General features: G+C 44.5%; 1 protein-coding gene and 1 long non-coding RNA gene across 7 annotated transcripts in view; one reads left to right on the top strand and one right to left on the bottom strand.

Moving 5' to 3' along the window:
• The window catches only part of LOC149979060 (uncharacterized), a 519,908-nt gene that overhangs the window by 490,411 nt on the left and 6,731 nt on the right, over positions 1–22,766 (bottom strand). Inside the window, exon 3 of one of the 6 annotated variants that reach the window (XR_016484847.1) lies at positions 20,983–21,007. The exons of 4 other annotated variants lie outside the window; for them this stretch is intronic. This is a non-coding gene — a long non-coding RNA (uncharacterized LOC149979060). Of the gene's footprint in view, positions 1–20,982; positions 21,008–21,163; positions 21,260–22,766 lie in introns of those variants that run through there. One more of the 6 variants, XR_016484843.1, reaches the window with a different exon arrangement.
• LOC110536854 (lysophosphatidic acid receptor 1) overlaps positions 7,559–22,766 on the top strand; it is a 94,077-nt gene continuing 78,869 nt past the window's right edge. Inside the window, exon 1 of the mRNA XM_021622527.3 lies at positions 7,559–7,891. The gene's annotated coding sequence lies outside the window, so the exon portion shown is untranslated. The remainder of the gene's footprint in view (positions 7,892–22,766) is intronic.

Below are 22,766 nucleotides of genomic sequence, written 5' to 3'. Positions count from 1 at the left end.
ATCACGCTCTCTGCAGCCGATGTGATTAAGACCTTTAAACAGGTCAACAAGACGGTCACGAAGAGGGCACAACAAAACATGGGTCTTCTGATCCTGGTATGGCAACTGTTCGGCCTCCGACCGCAAGGCACTACAGAGGGTAGTGTGAACGGCACTGTAAGGCTGTAACACCTGTTGTATTGGGACTAATAAAATTTGATTTGATCACTGTTTCACTGCTGTCACACACACACACACACACGCACGCACGCGCACGAACGCATGCACACATTATATCATTGTGTCACTGCTGTCCTCCATCCATAGATAGACCATTATGCCAGGTCAGTGTGTCACCAAGGGTGCATCCAAAATGGCTCCTTTTGACCCATAGGGTTCTGGTCAAAAGCAGTACACTAAATAAGGAAATTGGAACACAGGCCAAAGTCCCTGTCCTCAACCTCCCATCGTCATGACAACATCTTCTGGCTGAGAGGAGGGAGAGTGGTTGGACCAGGCCAGAGTGTGAAGAAGAGGCTACCCTATACTACCCTCACTGACTCCTCAGTTTGAAGACGTCACACAGACAGACAAATAGGCAGGCAGCCAGGCAGGCAGGCAGGCAGGCAGGCAGGCAGGCAGGCAGACAGACAGACAGACAGACAGACAGACAGACAGACAGACAGACAGACAGACAGACAGACAGACAGAAAGGCAGGCAGGCAGGCAGGCAGGCAGACAGACAGACAGACAGACAGACAGACAGACAGACAGACAGACGGACAGACGGACAGACGGACAGACGGACAGACGGACAGACGGACAGGCAGGCAGGCAGGCAGGCAGGCAGTCTGTCTGTCTGTTCCACTGAACTATTGACCAGCAGCTGGAGCAGTACTCTTTTCTCTGAAGTCTTCAACATAAAGCCTCTCTTCAACCTTAGACAGCATGTCGTATAGGTCAGGCTCTCCTCGTCCCCATAGACACAAAATAAAAGACATCACTGGTGTTTTAATCACTAAACCTGTCCTTGTAGACACCAGATTAAACACATCACTGTGGTTGTCCTTGTAGACACCAGATTAAACCCATCACTGTGGTTGTACCTGTAGACACCAGATTAAACACATCACTGTGGTTGTATCTGTAGACACCAGATTAAACACATCACTGTGGTTGTATCTGTAGACACCAGATTAAACACATCACTGTGGTTGTACCTGTAGACACCAGATTAAACCCATCACTGTGGTTGTACCTGTAGACACCAGATTAAACCCATCACTGTGGTTGTACCTGTAGACACCAGATTAAACACATCACTGTGGTTGTATCTGTAGACACCAGATTAAACACATCACTGTGGTTGTATCTGTAGACACCAGATTAAACACATCACTGTGGTTGTACCTGTAGACACCAGATTAAACCCATCACTGTGGTTGTCCCTGTAGACACCAGATTAAACACACCACTGTGGTTGTCCTTGTAGACACCAGATTAAACACATCACTGTGGTTGTATCTGTAGACACCAGATTAAACACATCACTGTGGTTGTACCTGTAGACACCAGATTAAACCCATCACTGTGGTTGTACCTGTAGACACCAGATTAAACACATCACTGTGGTTGTATCTGTAGACACCAGATTAAACACATCACTGTGGTTGTACCTGTAGACACCAGATTAAACACATCACTGTGGTTGTCCCTGTAGGCACCAGATTAAACCCATCACTGTGGTTGTCCCTGTAGACACCAGATTAAACACATCACTGTGGTTGTCCCTGTAGACACCAGATTAAACCCATCACTGTGGTTGTCCCTGTAGACACCAGATTAAACACACCACTGTGGTTGTCCTTGTAGACACCAGATTAAACACATCACTGTGGTTGTCCCTGTAGACACCAGATTAAACACATCACTGTGGTTGTCCCTGTAGACACCAGATTAAACCCATCACTGTGTTAAAACCCCTTAAATATTGGACTCTTTTTTTAAAATGTTTGCCTAAAATGACGTACACAAATCTAACTGCCTGTAGTTTTTTTAGCGTCTTTGAAATGTAAGATAAAGGCCATAATGTAATTTTGCAGTTCAGGTGCAATTTAGATTTTGGCCACTAGATGGCAGCAGTGTGTGTGCAGATTGATCCAATTAAGCATTGCAATACTGGACAATATTTTGGATGAAGTCTGCCCAAATGTGCCGAACTGGTCAACTGATACATTTTCAAGTGCATAACTATAGAGAACATAGAAAAAGTATATGGTAATACAACATTTAAATTTACATGATACCAGGGAAGTGTTACATGATGGATAATTTGCTTTCACACATCTAGATGGCCGGGCAGGGTGGGTGCGGAGCCAGAGACAGCAGGGGTTCAAACTGTAGAACCCAGTTACTACATTTGAATATAAAAATGGATTTTATCAAACAAAACTATGCTACAGTTTATCTCTGGGACCTTCAGGATGAGAAGTGCATTATTTACCTTCAGAGGTGAATGTATCAAACCAGTTGCCGTGAAGTTTTCTCCTCAAACAATAGCATGGTATTTTTTCACTATAATAGCTACTGTAAATTGGAAATTGCAGTTAGATTAACAATCATTTTATATTTCTGCCCATATAAGACATGTATATGTCCTGGAAAGTTTGCTGTTACTTACAACGTCATTCTAGTCACATTAGCGCACGTTAGCTCAACCGTCCCATTGTTGGGACAGCAATCCCGTACCTCTACGGGATCAGTGTCCCTCCACCAGGACAGCTGAGCTAATGTGCGCTAATGTGATTAGCATAACGTTGTAAGTAACAAGAACATTTCCCAGGACATAGACAGACAGACACATTATGGGGTATTGCGTGTAGATTGATGAGAAAATGTTTTTCTTTAATCCATTTTAGAATAAATCTAACATGTGGAGAAAGATCTGAATCTGGGGAAGTGTAGCAAAACAGTATTGAAGGGAAAGTGTAGCAAAGTAGTATTGAAGGTCCCAAGAATACAGTGGTCTCCGTCATTCTTAAATGGAAGAAGTTTGGAACCACCAAGACTCTTCCTAGAGCTGGTCTCTAGACCAAATTGAGCAATCGGGGAGGAACCTGATGGTCACTCTGAAAGAGCTCCAGAATTCCTCTGTGGAGATGGGAGAACCTTCCAGAAGGACAACCACCTCTGCAGCACTCCACCAATCAGGCCTTTATGGTAGAGTGGCCAGACAGAAGCCACTCCTCAGTAAAAGGCGCATGAAAGTCCGCTTGGAGTTTGCCAAAATGCACCTAGGGACTCTCAGACCATGAGAAACAAGATTATCTGGTCTGATGGAACTGAAATTGAACTCTTTGGCCTGAATGCCAAGCGTCATGTTATGAGGAAACTTGTCACCATCCCTAAGGTGAAGCATGATGTGGAAGCATCACGCAGTGGGGATGTTTTTCAGCGGCAGGGACTGGGAGACTAGTCAGGATCAAGGGAAAGATGAACGGAGCAAAGTACAGCGAGATCCTTGATGAAAACCTGCTCCAGAGTGCTCAGGACTTCAGACTGGGGAGAAGGTTCACCTTCCAACAGGACAAAGACCCTAAGAACACAGCCAAGACAATGAAGTAGAGTGGCTGTGTGGTCCCAAGTCTAAGATTAAGGGTGTCTTTTCCTAGGTTAAAATGATAAACATTTAACATTGGCTGTAAATGAAGCATGATTTGTGCCACTCTCAAAAAAACTGTTAATCACAAAACAACTACTGTATGTCCCCTATTATTCCTTCTCTTTATAAGAAACTCTGTTATTAGGACACTCTTTTATCATCGTTATGATGTCTCCAGATTGACTTTAGAAGCAGTATAACTTTAGCGAACTAGCTAAGATTGAGGGGAGAGCAACAACATTTTAGCTAGCTAACGTTATTTTAGCAATGTCACCATATGTCATAGTATTTCCAGGTCACTTTAGTGTATATTTTACTAAACAGTCATTAGTTCAGATAAACTTGGCATTAAATGTCAGTCAGACATCAATTTGCTGCAGCATTTGTAAAACCTTGATAACAATGTGCAACGACGCGATTGACGGAGGTGCTACCCTTGAATTGTTGGTTTTGAATTTACGCCTTCTCTCTCTAGATTGTGTGGCTAATGGTATGCTCCAAGATGACAAACTATAAATACAAAAAAAAAAAAAAAAAAATAGCTTAGAGCAGGTATACCTAGTGTTGGGAAACCTTTTCTCAGTTAGATGTTGTATAACAAGATGGCGTAGCAGTCTTTGTCTTGTCCCGTCCTGTCCCATGTATATATCGTTTTCTTCATATATATTTAGAATATATTTAATCTCACTTTCCATCTACGGACTGAATATACTCTCCTACAACCTGCCTCACCCGATGTGGTACGGATCTGCTATTTTTTATACTTTAGAACCGGAACCCCCATCAGAAGCTAGCCAGCTAACTAGCTATAACATTTTCCACCAAGATAGAACTGCCAAAGGGTGCGGTGCTGCAATCTACTGCAGAGATCTGTCTTACTATCCAGGTCTGTACCCACACAATTCGAATTTCTACTTTTAAAAAGTCTCTTACTGTTGCCGCTTGCTATAGACCACCCTTTGCCCCCAGCTGTGCCCTGGACACCATATTTTAATTGATTGCCGCCCAGCTATCTTCAGAGCTCGTGCTGCTAGGTGACCTAAACTGTGAAATGCTTAACAGGATTCAGACACGGCTAGAACATCCGGGTCGGCAGAGTGTGCTAAAGCAGTGAATAAAATAAACTTAGGGAGGAGGCTTCTGATGTTAACATGCATGAAACCAAGGCTATTACGGTTACAGAAGTCATCAAAAGAGAGCGCCTAGGGAATGGGAGTGGAGCTAGGCACTCCAGTGCTTGGATTCACCTCTACATCGCCAGAGGAACAGAGGAGGAGTAGGATGAGGGTACGGCTAAAGGCTATCAGGACTGGTCGCTTAGTGCGTTCAGAGCAGAGAGTGAAAGGAGCAGGTTTCTGGGCGTGAGAATAGATTCAAGGCATAATGTACAGACAAAGGTAAGGTAGGAAGAGAGTCCATTGGAGGTAAACCTAGGCATTGAGTAATGATGAGAGAGATCTTGTCTCTAGAGACGTTTAAACCAGGTGATATCACCACATATGTGGTAGTCAGAACTAAATGGTAGGTTAAGGCATATTGAGCAGGGCTGGAGGCTCTACAGTGAATTAAGACAATAATCACTAACCAGGACAGTAATGGACAAGGCATATTGATATTAGGGAGAGGCATGTGTAGCTGGGTGATCATAGGGGTCCAGTGAGTAATTAAGCTGGCTGGAGACACAGCGATTCAGACAGCTAGCAGGCCGGGGCAAGCAAGCTAGCAGAAGGGCCTTAGAGGGATGTCTCGATGGAGGAATCTCTGTTTTGGCCTCCGCGTGTGGTGACGTCGATAGACCAGTCGTGATGGATTAGTAGGGTTCTGAGTAGCAGAGGGGTCCAAGTCCAATTGGCAAAATAGGTATAGTGGCCCAAGAGATTGGCCGATGGATCTATACAGCTAACAGTCCAATATGCTCTAGCCAGCTAGCAGCTAGAGGGCCGCGTCAAGCAGATGGGCATTCAGGGGACGGTGCGATGTAGAGGCCAGTTGAGTATCCCCTCAAGCAGATTACGTCGTAGTCCAGTCGTGAAGGATCGGCGAGGTTCCGTGTCCCGTACCAGCAGTAGAAGGGGTCCGGGTATTGTAGCCAAGGAGTGGCTGATGGGCCTCTTTAGGTAGCCGGGAGAAAGGGCTTGCTCCGGGACTGTACTGTTAGCCAGTACTCGGATAGCAGCTAGCTAGCTGTGAAGATCCAGGTGAGAATATCCAGAGCTTGCAGTAGGAATCCGGGGATATTGAGAGAAAATAGGTCCGGCATGCTCTGGTTTGAGTCACGTTGTACAAACTGGCGAGAGCTTTCCGAGCTAAAGGTTTGCTGATGACCTCTAGCAGTGGTTAGCTGACTACTAGCTAGTAGCGAGTGAGCTGGCTAGCTTCTGTTGGGGGATTTCAGATTCGATGTGAATAATACTTTAGAAAAAAACAGATCCGCACCACATTGGGTGAGGCGGGTTGCAGGAGAGTGTTTTGAAGTTTAGAGAAATATAAAAAAGAGATTCGAAGAGATATAAAAATATATATACACGGGACAGGACAAGACGAGGACAAAAGATGTCTGACTGCTACGTCATCTTGGATAACATAAGCATTATATATTACTGAACTGTTGGAGCTAGAAACACAAGCATTTCGCTGCAGCTGCGATTACATCTGGAAAAGATGTGTACTCCCCCAATAGAAATGTCATTGATTTGATGCACTGATCTCACAAATCAGGCCATTTCGGAAATATTAAACTTTGTGGTAACCTGCTTACTTAAAGGGAAAATATGGCAATGTATTAAATAAAGTGTCCTACATGTACAACAGTTCTGCCAGAGCAAAACAAAAATACACGGAACAAAAATATGAAAGCAACATGCAAAGTGTTGGTCTCATGTTTCAGCTGAAAAAAAACATCCAAGAAATGTTTCATATGCACAAAGAAAAAGTATTTTTCTAAAATGTTTTGCACAAATTTGTTTACATCCCGGAAGATAATCCATCCACCTGACAGGTGTGGCATTGCAAGAAGCTGATTAAACAGCATGATCATTACACAGGTGCACCTTGTGCTGGGGGACAATAAAAGGCCTCTCTAAAATGTGAAATTTTGACTACAGGAATGTCCAGCAGAGCTGTTGCCAGATAATTGAATGTTCATTTTTCTACCTAAAGCCGTCTCCAACGTAGTTTTAGAGAATTTAGCAGTAAGTCCAACCTGCCTCACAACCACAGTGTGTGGGTGAGCAGTTTGCTGATGTCAACGTTGTGAACAGAGTGCCCCATGGCATAAGCTACGGACCATGAACATAAATGCATTTTATCAATGCACAGAGATGCCGTGACGAGATCCTGAGGCCCATTGTCATTCCATTCATCTGCTGCCATCACCTCATGTTTCAGCATGATAATGCATGTCCTCTTGTCGCAAGGATTTGTACCAATTCTTCCATGGCCTGCATACTCACCAGACACGTCACCCATTGAGCATGTTTGGGCTGCTCTGGATCGACGTGTACGGCAGCGTGTTCCAGTTCCTGCCAATATCCAGCAACTTCCCACAGCCATTGAAGAGGAGTGGGACAACATTCCACAGGCTACGATCAACAGCCTGATCAACTCTGATACTGACTGGTTTTCTGATCCACAACCCTATCTTTTGTTAAGGTGTCTGTGACCAACAGATGCAGATCTGTATTCCCAGTCATGTGAAATCCATAGATTAGGACCTAATTAATTCACTTCGATTGACTAATTTGAACTCTTTGAAATTGTTGCATGTTGTGTTTATATTTTTGTTCAGTATTATTAAAGTAGAAAACAGGAATCTAACTGTCTCTCTAGCTCTCTCTCTCTCTCTCTCTCTCTTTACAAGTCTCTGAAAAATGTGTTTTCAATTACGCACTCAAGAAAAAAATCGTGTGTGTAGTGTGTGACGTCATGTGCAGACAGTGGTCCCGTTCTGTCGAGTGGCACACAGGGCTCTGTGAGGTACGAGAGAAGGAGGCACGGAAAGAAGAGAGAGAGAGACGGAGCCCTCGGGAACTATTCAATCAGAAATAAACAAAAACACACTTCTCTTCATGGACTGTAAAATTAAAAGATTAATTATAATTTGCTTGGATTGGAAGAATCAACACATGCGATTCTGACGGACGACCTGAATAACGGAGTTCACTTTTTTGGGGGATTTTGGTAGACACTCCGAAATCATATATTTTTGAGGTTCAAGCAACATTTTCGAAATATCGCTGAGAAGGAACAACTGTAAGTATATTTTAGATTTCTGATTAACTTAAATGTAATAGGTATGTTACGCGCAGGACTGGAGACTGTGCGGCTGAATCAGGATAAATTGTTGCGCCAACGCGACTGAGAAGCGGTGCCTCATAAAACCGTTAACTTTGCCATTAGTTTAATTAATTCATCTTAGTTTTTCCACTACAAAACATAATGACAGAGCATTGCATAAGATGAAACGTGGGCTTCGGAAAATGGGAATACATGTTAGCTACAGTATGTGTTGCATTGCAACATCGATCGTTTTGGGGAGTTTTTCCCCCTTTTTCTTCGATGACATTCCGCCTCTCTCTCTCTCTCTCTCCGATCTCTCTGTTCTCTCTCTCTCTTTCTGTTCTCACTTTCTCTGTATCCATATTGTCCAAAATCCCATTATTCAGAATAAAACACGTAGATGATGTATTCATCCAGGCTCTATGGCTGTCCTGTAGGTTTTACAGATTATTGGAGTCCTTTGTTTAAACATTGGCCGGTACATATCTATATATTCGTCCTGTGTTTTGACCCCCAAGGTATATTATGCCTTGGTATACTTTACTCTACCGCCCCACTGGGCACAAACTGGTTGAATAAACGTTGTTTCAATGTAATTTGTCAACATGGAGTATTCATGAAAAATACATTGGATTTGATAATTGAGGGTCAAATTTCAACCATGGGATTATGTTATCATGGTAACCAAATGTTAACATAGACAAACCTTGTATAAAATATGTTGAATTTGTACCTTATAAAACAATGTTAGATCTTCAATGTTATATCCACAATACAAAAATGGATCTGCTTACAGCTCCCCGTTGGTCTCCCATTTAGGGTTTTTAACCAACCCTGATTATGTATACCGTCTAATACCAATGTGCTATTGTGAGAGTGATTGTTGAGCGATCTCCACTTTAAAACTAAATCGATTAACGTTTGCTATTGATGTTGTTCAAAAGGGTATGTTTAAGAGAGCAAATGAAATGTGACTATACTTTATTTATCATATATATTTAAAGATGCTTTTTAGGCCTATAGCGTTTACAAAGTCATCAACAGCTGTTGTTTCAATTCAACCCAGAATTCAACTGTGAAATAGACAATACAATAGGCCTATGGTTTCAAGCTCTAGTTGATTACAAATGTCATGATATTTAGTGACGTTGAATTGTGTTTGGTTGTCAACACAACCACCAGATATCAACATTTAAAGGAGATGTATCTTCTGATTGGATAGTTCCATCTGAGCCTCTGACTGAGTTTGGCTTTAATTCCAGTTTGTCTACAAATTAATCATTTATATGTTGAATGCACGTCTCCAGCTCAACCAAACATCGAAGGCAGCCCTTTCCTGCAGTCAACTGTCCTAATGGGTCCTAATGGGTGGAATGCTATTCATACTTTACATGATTAATAACCAACGGAGAAAATCTGCTGTTTCTATGTCAAACAGTTTTGTTCGATTTCACTCTTCTGTGATGTATATAAAGTGTAATATTGGGATACAAACTCAACATTTTAAACATTTTAACTCTATATCTGACATGGTATAGGTGTCTTCTTTTCGTAAGCCATGTATAACATTTGTTTCAAAGTATATTTGTTTAAAACTACCAAGAATGACTCTTTGTGACCCTGATTTAGCCCATAGAAGTAAACAGTGAAATAATAGAACTCATTCAAATAAAACTGCATTTAAAAAAGCATCTGCCATTTTGAGTTTTAGTCCTATTCTTTAATTTACATTATTGGTTGAGATGGAGATGTGAATTCAACATATCAATGATTCATTTGAAGACAAACTGGAATTAAAGCCAGACTCTTCAGATGGAACAATCCAATTTATTTTATTTTTTTATTTTTTTTATTTCACCTTTATTTAACCAGGTAGGCCAGTTGAGAACACGTTCTCATTTACAACTGCGACCTGGCCAAGATAAAGCATAGCAGTGTGAACAGACAACACAGAGTTACACATGGAGTAAACAATTAACAAGTCAATAACACAGTAGAAAAAAGGGGAGTCTATATATACATTGTGTGCAAAAGGCATGAGGAGGTAGGCGAATAATTACAATTTTGCAGATTAACACTGGAGTGATAAATGATCAGATGGTCATGTACAGGTAGAGATATTGGTGTGCAAAAGAGCAGAAAAGTAAATAAATATAAACAGTATGGGGATGAGGTAGGTAAAATTGGGTGGCTATTTACCGATAGACTATGTACAACTGCAGCGATCAGTTAGCTGCTCAGATAGCAGATGTTTGAAGTTGGTGAGGGAGATAAAAGTCTCCAACTTCAGCGATTTTTGCAATTCGTTCCAGTCACAGGCAGCAGAGAACTGGAACGAAAGGCGGCCAAATGAGGTGTTGGCTTTAGGGATGATCAGTGAGATACACCTGCTGGAGCGCGTGCTACGGGTGGGTGTTGCCATCGTGACCAGTGAACTGAGATAAGGCGGAGCTTTACCTAGCATGGACTTGTAGATGACCTGGAGCCAGTGGGTCTGGCGACGAATATGTAGCGAGGGCCAGCCGACTAGAGCATACAGGTTGCAGTGGTGGGTGTTATAAGGGGCTTTGGTAACAAAATGGATGGCACTGTGATGGACTGCATCCAGTTTGCTGAGTAGAGTGTTGGAAGCCATTTTGTAGATGACATCGCCGAAGTCAGAAGATCTCCTTTAAATGTTAATATCTGGTTGTGTTGACAACCAAACACAATTCAATATCAATGTTATGATACAGAAATTAGTCTAAAGTTAAGAACATTTTACAAACTAATGTCACGTTCAACCTTAAAATGAGTAACACATCCATGGCCACATTTTGAGGTTCCTGTAACTATAATAATCTTCTTATGTCATCATAGAAAGCGCGCATGTTCAAGATGACATGCGTAGATTGTCCCAGGTGAAGATGGCATGAGTAGGTCGTCACAGGTCAAGATGGGATGCGTAGGTCATCACAGGTCAAGATGGCATGCGTAGGTCGTCCCAGGTCAAGATGGCATGCGTAGGTCGTCACAGGTCAAGATGACATGCGTAGGTCGTCACAGGTCAAGATGGCATGCGTAGGTCGTCACAGGTCAAGATGACATGCGTAGGTCGTCACAGGTCAAGATGGCATGCGTAGGTCGTCACAGGTCAAGATGGCATGCGTAGGTCGTCACAGGTCAAGATGACATGCGTAGGTCGTCACAGGTCAAGATGACATGCGTAGGTCGTAAGAGGTCAAGATGGCATGCGTAGGTCGTCACAGGTCAAGATGGCATGCGTAGGTCGTAAGAGGTCAAGATGGCATGAGTAGGTCGTCACAGGTCAAGATGACATGCGTAGGTCGTAAGAGGTCAAGATGGCATGCGTAGGTCGTCACAGGTCAAGATGGCATGCGTAGGTCGTCACAGGTCAAGATGACATGCGTAGGTCGTCACAGGTCAAGATGACATGCGTAGGTCGTAAGAGGTCAAGATGGCATGCGTAGGTCGTCACAGGTCAAGATGACATGCGTAGGTCGTCACAGGTCAAGATGGCATGCGTAGGTCGTCCCAGGTCAACATGGCATGCGTAGGTCGTCACAGGTCAAGATGACATACGTAGGTCATAAGAGGTCAAGATGACATGAGTAGGTCGTCACAGCTCAAGATGACATGCGTAGGTCGTCACAGGTCAAGATGGCATGCGTAGGTCGTCCCAGGTCAACATGGCATGCGTAGGTCGTCACAGGTCAAGATGACATGCGTAGGTCGTAAGAGGTCAAGATGACATGCGTAGGTCGTAAGAGGTCAAGATGGCATGCCTAGGTCGTAAGAGGTCAAGATGGCATGCGTAGGTCGTCCCAGGTCAACATGGCATGCGTAGGTCGTCACAGGTCAAGATGACATGCGTAGGTCGTCACAGGTCAAGATGACATGCGTAGGTCATCACAGGTCAAGATGACATGCGTAGGTCGTAAGAGGTCAAGATGGCATGCGTAGGTCGTCACAGGTCAAGATGGCATGAGTAGGTCGTCACAGGTCAAGATGACATGCGTAGGTCGTCACAGGTCAAGATGACATGCGTAGGTCATCACAGGTCAAGATGACATGCGTAGGTCGTAAGAGGTCAAGATGACATGCGTAGGTCGTCACAGGTCAAGATGACATGCGTAGGTCGTCACAGGTCAAGATGGCATGCGTAGGTCGTCACAGGTCAAGATGGCATGCGTAGGTCGTCACAGGTCAACATGGCATGCGTAGGTCGTCACAGGTCAAGATGGCATGCGTAGGTCGTCACAGGTCAAGATGGCATGCGTAGGTCGTCACAGGTCAAGATGACATGCGTAGGTCATCACAGGTCAAGATGGCATGCGTAGGTCATCACAGGTCAAGATGGCATGCGTAGGTCGTAAGAGGTCAAGATGACATGCCTAGGTCGTCACAGGTCAAGATGGCATGCGTAGGTCGTAAGAGGTCAAGATGGCATGCGTAGGTCGTAAGAGGTCAAGATGGCATGCCTAGGTCGTAAGAGGTCAAGATGGCATGCGTAGGTCGTCACAGGTCAAGATGGCATGCGTAGGTCGTCACAGGTCAAGATGACATGAGTAGGTCGTCACAGGTCAAGATGGCATGCGTAGGTCGTAAGAGGTCAAGATGGCATGCCTAGGTCGTAAGAGGTCAAGATGGCATGCGTAGGTCGTAAGAGGTCAAGATGGCATGCGTAGGTCGTAACAGGTCTGTGGAGATCTTCACAATTGCTGTAATAATCTGCACAGAATCTGGGACAGCATTGATCACTTGCACCGTTTACTATTCATCTCAACTGCAATCCAGGTCATTTGGTTCTGCTATTAGATGAAGCACCGTGATAACACACATTGTGTTCCCATTTGACCTTTGAACTTTGCTGTGCTTTTAAATGATTGAAAGAGCAGTGATAACACATTGGAAATTCAACTAACCTTTGGCTGTCTTTTTTGAGTGTGTGAATAGAAGCTGTAATCTCATTGATCAATGTCTTAACCAAATATGACCAAATTATGCACATTGAAATGACGTCGTGTGCCCAGTGGGTCTGAGACTCTGAGGGCTGTGTTCACTGGTTTGACCTGTGCTGAGGACCCAAGTCTCAATAATAACGTTTTGTACTGAACTCACTCCGGTTTAGACACAGTGTTGTGCTCTGTGAGATGTCGTAGACACGGGTCAACCAGAGGATTACCTTGGACATGGAGATCATAGTTATCCTAACATTCATACTGTATAAAAGCATGATGTGCCTAATTACACAGATTCCTTTTCTGATCTGACCAAAACAAACTCAGCCAATAAGGCCCTGGTAAGACAGCCCTGGTAAGAAGGCCCTGGTAAGACAGATCTGGTAAGACAGCCCTGGTAAGAAGGCCCTAGTAAGAAGGCCCTGGTAAGACAGCCCTGGTAAGACAGCCCTGGTAAGAAGCCCTGGTAAGACAGCCCTGGTAAGACAGCCCTGGTAAGACAGCCCTGGTAAGAAGGCCCTGGTAAGACAGCCCTGGTTAGACAGTCCTGGTAAGACAGCCCTGGTAAGACAGCCCTGGTAAGAAGGCCTTGGTATGAGCTTCACCATGTAAACACAATGGGCATCAGCATAACAGGGACGTGAGACATGAGGTGAGAGGTTGATTGAAGTCACCTTGTTGTTTTCCTTTATAGTGCTTTGGTCCAAAACAGTTGGCTGTGTAGGGAAACGGGTGCCATCTGGGACTTAAGGGGTCAAGACAACTGAGAACAAGGTCAAATCATGGCGTCAGGAATCGTCTAGTCGGAAACTCGTCTAGTCGGAGCTCTGAAAAGATGCCAAAGTTTCCTACTTGGAATTCCAAGTTGGAAGACCTTTCAAAACAATTTTTCCCCGTCTGAACAATTTTTCCCCCAGAGTTCCCAGTTGTCTTGAACGCACTGAAGTTGAAAGCCTAAGATTTCTGAGTTCCCAGATGTTTTGAACGTGGCATATCTAAATGTGACAAACGGTCAGCATTGATACTGATGGCTGGTGGTGTCATTAGTGTTACAACTAATTAGATAAGACGAGCCTGCACCAACCAGCAAGTTAAGTGTGGTGTAGTCCAGACAGGAGAGATCTGAGTGGTAGACCACCCTTCTAATGCCTGTCATGCCCTGCTCCGCCCTGTCCTGTACTGTCCTGTCATGCCCTGCACCGCCCTGTCATGCCCTGCACCGCCCTGTCATGCCCTGCTCCGCCCTGTCCTGTACTGTCCTGTCATTCCCTGAACCGCACTGTCATGCCCTGCTCTGCCCTGTCATGCCCTGCTCTGTCCTGTCATGCCCTGCTCTGCCCTGTCATGCCCTGCACCGCCCTGTCATGCCCTGCTCCGCCCTGTCCTGTACTGTCCTGTCATTTCCTGAACCGCACTGTCATGCCCTGCTCCGTCCTGTCCTGTACTGTCCTGTCATTTCCTGAACCGCACTGTCATGCCCTGCTCTGCCCTGTCATGCCCTGCAGAACCCTGTCCTGTCATGCCCTGCCCTGTCCTGTCATGCCCTGCTCCGCCCTGTCCTGGCCTGTCCTGTCATTCCCTGAACCGCACTGTCATAACCTGCTCTGCGCCTGTCATGCCCTGCTCTGCCCTGTCATGCCCTGCTCTGCCCTGTCTTGCCCTGTCCTGTCCTGCATTCCCATGCCCTGCACCTCTCACAACACCCAGAAATATACATCAGCCCCATCCCTATACCCCATCCCCTTCCCTATACCCCAGCCCTAAACCCTAGCAACATCCCTAGACCTCATCCCCTTCCCTATACCCCAGCCCTAAACCCTAGCAACATCCCTAGACCTCATCCCCTTCCCTATACCCCAGCCCTAAACCCTAGCAACATCCCTAGACCTCATCCCCTTCCCTATACCCCAGCCCTAAACCCTAGCAACATCCCTATACCCCATCCCCTTCCCTATACCCCCGCTCTATGGGGCGGCAGGGTAGCCAAGTGGTTAGCTCCTTCAGGATCGGTGTGCCTTCCACAGGAAAGTTGAGCTAACGTAGGCTAATGGGATTAGCATGAGGTTGTAAGTAACAAGGACATTTCCCAGGACATAAACATATCTGATATGGGAAGAAAGCTTGTTAATCTAACTGCCCTGTCCAATTTACAGTAACTATTACAGTGAAATAATACCATGCTATTGTTTGAGGAGAGTGCACAGTTTTTAACATGAAAAGTTATTAATAAACAAATTAGGCACATACAACATAGCTGAATCCAATATGTATAGGAAGTGTAAATGACTTTAACCATTATTATTGGCTATTATTTAATTCATATTAAAAGTCAAGGCAGATATTCTTAACCACATGTTTCTATTTTAGTGTGAATTTCTAATTAGTCTTGTGATGCGTCAGGTTTTAGTCCCTGTATGAAACAGATGACAGGAAATGACAGGCATGTTAATCAGAGTCAGAGTCGCATGTTTCAGACTACCTCAGTTGTTTTCCAGGGTAACCAGGACCTCCTGCTCAGTGCCAGGGATGATGATGCACAGATCAGCATTACACAGCATAATTAAATAGACCTACTTTATTATCTTCAGAGAATGTGCTTTTTCTAGTTCGATTTGAGTCAATGTAGAAAAAGTGTAGGATCTCTGTTGGGGCTGTGGACCTGGAATGACGATCAAAGATCAGCAATGAGCTTTTACAGTAGATAGTTGTGCCAGGATCAATGATTCTTTACTTGGCAACATGTTCATTGTATATCTGAAAATAAAATTGGTGAATACCAGTGGAGGCCGCTGAGGAGAGAACGGCTCATAACAATGTCCGGAACGGAGCAAATGGAATGGCATCAAACACCTGGAAACCATGGAAACCAATGTGTTTGATGTGTTTGATACCATTCCACTGATTCCGCTCCAGTCATTACCACGAGCCCCACCCTCCCCTAATTAAGGTGTCACCAACCTCCTGTGGTGAATACAAAGAAATTGGTTAAAGTTCTGACACACATACGCAGATTGGATCACGTATTAATTACATTTGAATCACTTTATGCAGTCAGAGACTATAAAACACAGTATGCTAATATATTTTTGGTGAATCAGTGAGAAGAATTAAAGAAAAGAGAAGTGTTGTATAAGTGGTCCTCAGATGTTCTCTAGCCTGAAACCCAGACCTATTTTGTGCTAACATTCCACTCCTTGTACCAAACAATATGGCATGACAAGAAGTGTCAATGAGTGAAATGTTGGCACAAACAGACCTATGCTTACTACCCAGGCTAGCTCTTCTCATTCGATATGCTGTTTGTCTCATGACAGCAGCACATGTTGGGTTAGAGTTAGATGGATGGGAGCTGCTGACCAGATGCACTGTGGGTACAACAAAGCCTCACCCAGAGATGATCCTTATTAGACGCCCTCAGAGCCTCAGAGCTCTCGGTGCCGACACCAGAAGACCAGGGCCTGGGCCCTGCAATGTGTTAAAGAGATCTATAGAGGAGAGAAAGGGGGGTGGTGGGGAGGGAGAAAGAAAGGGGGGTGGTGGGGAGAGAGAAAGGGGGGTGGGGGAGAGAGGGAGAGAGAAAGGGGGGTGAGGGGAGAGAGAAAGGGGGGTGGGGGAGAGAGGAAGAGAGAAAGGGGGGTGGGGGGAGAGAGGAAGAGAGAAAGGGGGGTGGGGTAGAGAGGAAGACTGATAGAGAGAATAGAGAGCGAGAAGGCTCCCTTGTTAAAAGGTCTTCTCACCACAATGCCACATCCTGTATAAATAAAGGTTAAATTAAAAAAACTGAGAGATTGCGAGAGGGAGACAGAGAAGCTTCCCACTGAGAGAGCCTGGCCGTCCCCCCTGTGTGTCTGTTATTGATCTGCCAGAGGTTCTGAGCCTGCATTCCTCCCTCCCTCCTCTCCCCCAGAGTTCTGAGTAGTAAGGTTCAAGGCAGCTGTGGAGAGAGAAAGAGTGAAACAAGGAGAGAAGGAAGGGGGAGAGAAGAGAGGGAGAGAAAAAGAGGAACCAGAATGCCACATGGAAGCAGTTTCCATCCCTTCAGCAGAATTAACTACACAGAACTAGCTAACTATAAGAAGGAGAGGGAGGGGGAGAGGGAGGAGGAGGAGGAGGAGGAGGAGGAGGAGAGGAGGAGAGAGGGAGGAGAGGAGGAGGAGGAGAGAGGGGAGGATGAGAGGGAGAGGAGGAGGAGGAGAGAGGAGGAGAGAGGGAGGAGAGGGAGGAGAGAGGGAGGAGAGGGAGGAGAGGAGGAGAGAGGGAGGAGGAGAGAGGGAGGAGGAGGAGAGAGGGAGGAGTCAGATGATAGAAAATGGAGACATGATGTGAACAGCTAGGGTAACAAACGCTCACTGTTCTGTTCTCAGACTTTGATGATGGGAACCAACAGGTCTCATCTGCACAAAGGACCAGAACTTGTGAGGTGTGATCACTGCTGGTGCTATAACTGTTTACGTTTGTTTTATTTATGTTAAGGTCCACTACACATTACCGATTTTCTGGAAACCTGATTTGCCGTGGATCAAAGTAAAGATTTCTGTGCATGTACAAGATCCATTTTTCCGTAGCTGCTCTTCCTGGGGTCCAGGAATAAGAGTAGCTACTCTTCCTGGGGTCCAGGAGTAGGAGTAGCTACTCTTCCTGGGGTCCAGGAGTAGGAGTAGCTACTCTTCCTGGGGTCCAGGAGTAGGAGTAGCTACTCTTCCTGGGGTCCAGGAGTAGGAGTAGCTACTCTTCCTGGGGTCCAGGAGTAGGAGTAGCTACTCTTCCTGGGGTCCACACAAAACATGACATAATACAGAACATTACAAGAACAGCTCAAGGACAGAACTATAAATGAAAAAAGGCCCATGAAGCCTACATATCAATACATCCACACCAACTATCAAGCATTTCGCTACACTACAAACATTTCACTACACTCGCAATAACATCTGCTAACCATGTGTATGTGACCAATAGAATTTGATTAGTTTTTAAATGGAGGAGAGGCGTTGTGCCGTGAGGTGTTGCTGTTCATTTCAGCAACATGAGATGGAACGGAGTTCTGTGCAATAACTGCTCTGTAAAATACTGTACATTTTCTTGAATTTGTTCTGGACCTGGGGACTGTGAAAACTGTGTGTGTCAGAGTTGTGTGTAAGTTGACTATGCAAACATAGTGATGCAGTCAGTCTCTCCTCAACTCTGAGACAAGAGAGACCATAGTATTTATATCAGCCCTCTGATTACAATGAAGAGCAGAACGTGCCGCTCTGTTCTGGGCCAGCTGCAGCTTAACTAGGTCTTTCATTGCAGCACTGGATCACATGACTGGACAATAATCAAGATTAGACAAAACTAGAACCTACAGAACTTGTTTTTTGGAGTTTGGGGTCAAAAAAGTAGAGCATCTTTTTATTACAGACAGACCTCTAAAAAAAAAAAGAATTCATAGAATCATATAAAAGCTTTGAAAGATCAACCATTCAGTACAAATATTTGATTTAAAAAAGGCCCTCGTGCAAAGCACTACAAAAAAGACTGCATTAGGAAGACAGACCTCTTATTACAGACAGACATCTACCCATCTCTTCATTACAGACAGACCTCTCCCCATCTCTTTATTACAGACAGACCTCTCCCCATCTCTATATTACAGACAGACCTCTCCCCATCTCTTTATTACAGACAGACATCTCCTCATCTCTATATTACAGACAGACCTCTCCCCATCTCTTTATTACAGACAGACCTCTCCCCATCTCTATATTACAGACAGACCTCTCCCCATCTCTTTATGACAGACAGACCTCTCCCCATCTCTATTACAGACAGACCTCTCCCCATCTCTTTATTACGGACAGACCTCTCCCCATCTCTATATTACAGACATACGTCTCCCCATCTCTTCATTACAGACAGACCTCTCCCGATCTCTTTATTATGACAGACCTCTCCCCATCTCTTTATTACAGACAGACCTCTCCCCATCTCTATATTACAGACAGACCTCTCCCCATCTCTTTATTACAGACAGACCTCTCCCCATCTCTTTATTACGGACAGACCTCTCCCCATCTCTATATTACAGACATACGTCTCCCCATCTCTTCATTACAGACAGACCTCTCCCGATCTCTTTATTATGACAGACCTCTCACCATCTCTATATTACAGACAGACCTCTCCCCATCTCTTTATTACAGACAGACCTCTCCCCATCTCTTTATTACAGACAGACCTCTCACCATCTCTATATTACAGACAGACCTCTCCCCATCTCTTTATTACGGACAGACCTCTCCCCATCTCTATATTACAGAGACCTCTCCCCATCTCTTTATTACAGACAGACCTCTTACCATCTCTTTATTACAGACAGACCTCTCCCCATCTCTATATTACAGACAGACCTCTACCCATCTCTATATTACAGACAGACCTCTCACCATCTCTATATTACAGACAGACCTCTCCCCATCTCTTTATTACAGACAGACCTCTCCCCATCTCTTTATTACAGACAGACCTCTCCCCATCTCTATATTACAGACAGACCTCTACCCATCTCTATATTACAGACAGACCTCTCCCCATCTCTATATTACAGACAGACCACTCCCCATCTCTTTATTACAGACAGACATCTACCCATCTCTTTATTACAGACAGACCTCTACCCATCTCTATATTACAGACAGACCTCTACCCATCTCTATATTACAGACAGACCTCTACCCATCTCTATATTACAGACAGACCTCTCACCATCTCTATATTACAGACAGACCTCTCCCCATCTCTTTATTACAGACAGACCTCTCCCCATCTCTTTATTACAGACAGACCTCTCCCCATCTCTATATTACAGACAGACCTCTACCCATCTCTATATTACAGACAGACCTCTCCCCATCTCTATATTACAGACAGACCTCTCCCCATCTCTTTATTAGACAGACCTCTACCCATCTCTATATTACAGACAGACCTCTACCCATCTCTATATTACAGACAGACCTCTCCCCATCTCTATATTACAGACAGACCTCTCCCCATCTCTTTATTACAGACCTCTACCCATCTCTATATTACAGACAGACCTCTACCCATCTCTATATTACAGACAGACCTCTCCCCATCTCTTCATTACAGACAGACCTCTCCCCATCTCTTTATTACAGACAGACCTCTCCCCATCTCTATATTACAGACAGACCTCTACCCATCTCTATATTACAGACAGACCTCTCCCCATCTCTATATTACAGACAGACCTCTCCCCATCTCTATATTACAGACAGACCTCTCCCCATCTCTTCATTACAGACAGACCTCTACCCATCTCTATATTACAGACAGACCTCTCCCCATCTCTATATTACAGACAGACCTCTACCCATCTCTATATTACAGACAGACCTCTACCCATCTCTATATTACAGACAGACCTCTCCCCATCTCTTCATTACAGACAGACCTCTCCCCATCTCTTCATTACAGACAGACCTCTCCCCATCTCTTCATTACAGACAGACCTCTCCCCATCTCTTTATTACAGACCTCTCCCCATCTCTTCATTACAGACAGACCTCTCCCCATCTCTTTTTTACAGACAGACCTCTCCCCATCTCTTCATTACAGACAGACCTCTCCCCATCTCTATATTACAGACAGACCTCTCCCCATCTCTATATTACAGACAGACCTCTCCCCATCTCTTTATTACAGACAGACCTCTCCTCATCTCTTTATTACAAATCAAATCAAATGTATTTATATAGCCCTTCGTACATCACCTGATATCTCAAAGTGCTGTACAGAAACCCAGCCTAAAACCCCAAACAGCAAGCAATGCAGGTGTAGAAGCACGGTGGCTAGGAAAAACTCCCAAGAAAGGCCAAAACCTAGGAAGAAACCTAGAGAGGAACCAGGCTAGGTGGGGTGGCCAGTCCTCTTCTTGCTGTGCCGGGTGGAGATTATAACAAAACATGGTCAAGATGTTCAAATGTTCATAAATGACCAGCATGGTCGAATAATAATAAGGCAGAACAGTTGAAACTGGAGCAGCAGCACAGCCAGGTGGACTGGGGACAGCAAGGAGTCATCATGTCAGGTATTCCTGGGGCATGGTCCTAGGGCTCAGGTCCTCCGAGAGAGAGAAAGAAAGAGAGAATTAGAGAGAGCATATGTGGGATGGCCAGTCCTCTTCTGGCTGTGCCGGGTGGAGATTATAACAGAACATGGCCAAGATGTTCACATGTTCATAAATGACCAGCATGGTCGAATAATAATAAGGCAGAACAGTTGAAACTGGAGCAGCAGCACAGCCAGGTGGACTGGGGACAGCAAGGAGTCATCATGTCAGGTAGTCCTGGGGCATGGTCCTAGGGCTCAGGTCCTCCGAGAGAGAGAAAGGGAGAAGGAGAGAATTAGAGAACGCACACTTAGATTCACACAGGACACCGAATAGGACAGGAGAAGTACTCCAGACAGACCTCTCCCCATCTCTTTATTACATACAGACCTCTCCCCATCTCTTTATTACAGACAGACCTCTCCCCATCTCTATATTACAGACAGACTTCTCCCCATCTCTTTATTACAGACAGACCTCTCCCCATCTCTATATTACAGACAGACCTCTACCCATCTCTTTATTAGACAGACCTCTCCCCATCTCTATATTACAGACAGACCTCTCCCCATCTCTTTACTATGGACAGACCTCTCCCCATCTCTATATTACAGACAGACCTCTACCCATCTCTTTATTAGACAGACCTCTCCCCATCTCTTTACTATGGACAGACCTCTCCCCATCTCTTTATTACAGACAGACCTCTCCCCATCTCTATATTACAGACAGACTTCTCCCCATCTCTATATTACAGACAGACCTCTCCCCATCTCTATATTACAGACAGACCTCTCCCCATCTCTTTACTATGGACAGACCTCTCCCCATCTCTTTATTACAGACAGACCTCTCCCCATCTCTATATTACAGACAGACCTCTCCCCATCTCTTTATTACAGACAGACCTCGCCTCATCTCTATATTACAGACAGACCTCTCCCCATCTCTATATTACAGACAGACCTCTCCCCATCTCTTTATTACAGACAGACCTCGCCTCATCTCTATATTACAGACAGACCTCTCCCCATCTCTATATTACAGGACAGACGTCCCCATCGTTACAACCATTGAATCCATATGTTTTGACCATGACAGTTTACAATCTAAGGTAACACCAAGTAATTTAGTCTCCTCAACTTGTTCAACAGCCACACCATTCATTACCAGATTCAGTTGAGGTCTAGAACTTAAGGAATTATTTGTACCAAATACAATGCTCTTAGTTTTAGAGATGTTCAGGACCAGTTTATTACTGGCCACCCATTCCAAAACAGACTGCAACTCTTTCATGACTTTTGATCTTGTTCCTGTAGTGTTTGTAAACACCCTGGTAGGTCAATTAATGACCTGAATCAGATTACAGGCACTGGTTACAGCGAGGAGCTTCCTCTTGAGAGGACAGCTTGAGGAAAATCGGTCAATATTCAGGTCCCAAGAATGTTGACCTCTATGTTTACATCAATATCAAGCATTTCACACATAATATTTAGATACTGACTGTTAGCACTTGGTGGCCGATAGCAACACCCCAAAAGAACAGACAGACCTCTCCCCATCTCCCCAAAAAAGGATTAAAAAAGTTAATTCACCACGTAGAGTGTGACAACAAATTACTCCAAAGAGAAGCGATGTGAATATACAAATAAATTATGTATCTCCACACGGTTTAAAATAATAATTTGATTTCACCTCCTTCCTATAAGCCACATGTAGACCGTTATACAGTATAAGAACACTGTCTATATCAGATTTTGCATATCGTTTA

Source organism: Oncorhynchus mykiss, chromosome 12 (assembly GCF_057628025.1).
Source record: "Oncorhynchus mykiss isolate SJ-2025 chromosome 12, ASM5762802v1, whole genome shotgun sequence".
Classification (NCBI taxonomy): Eukaryota; Metazoa; Chordata; class Actinopteri; order Salmoniformes; family Salmonidae; genus Oncorhynchus; species Oncorhynchus mykiss.
This window is presented reverse-complemented; position numbering and strand designations above follow the sequence as displayed.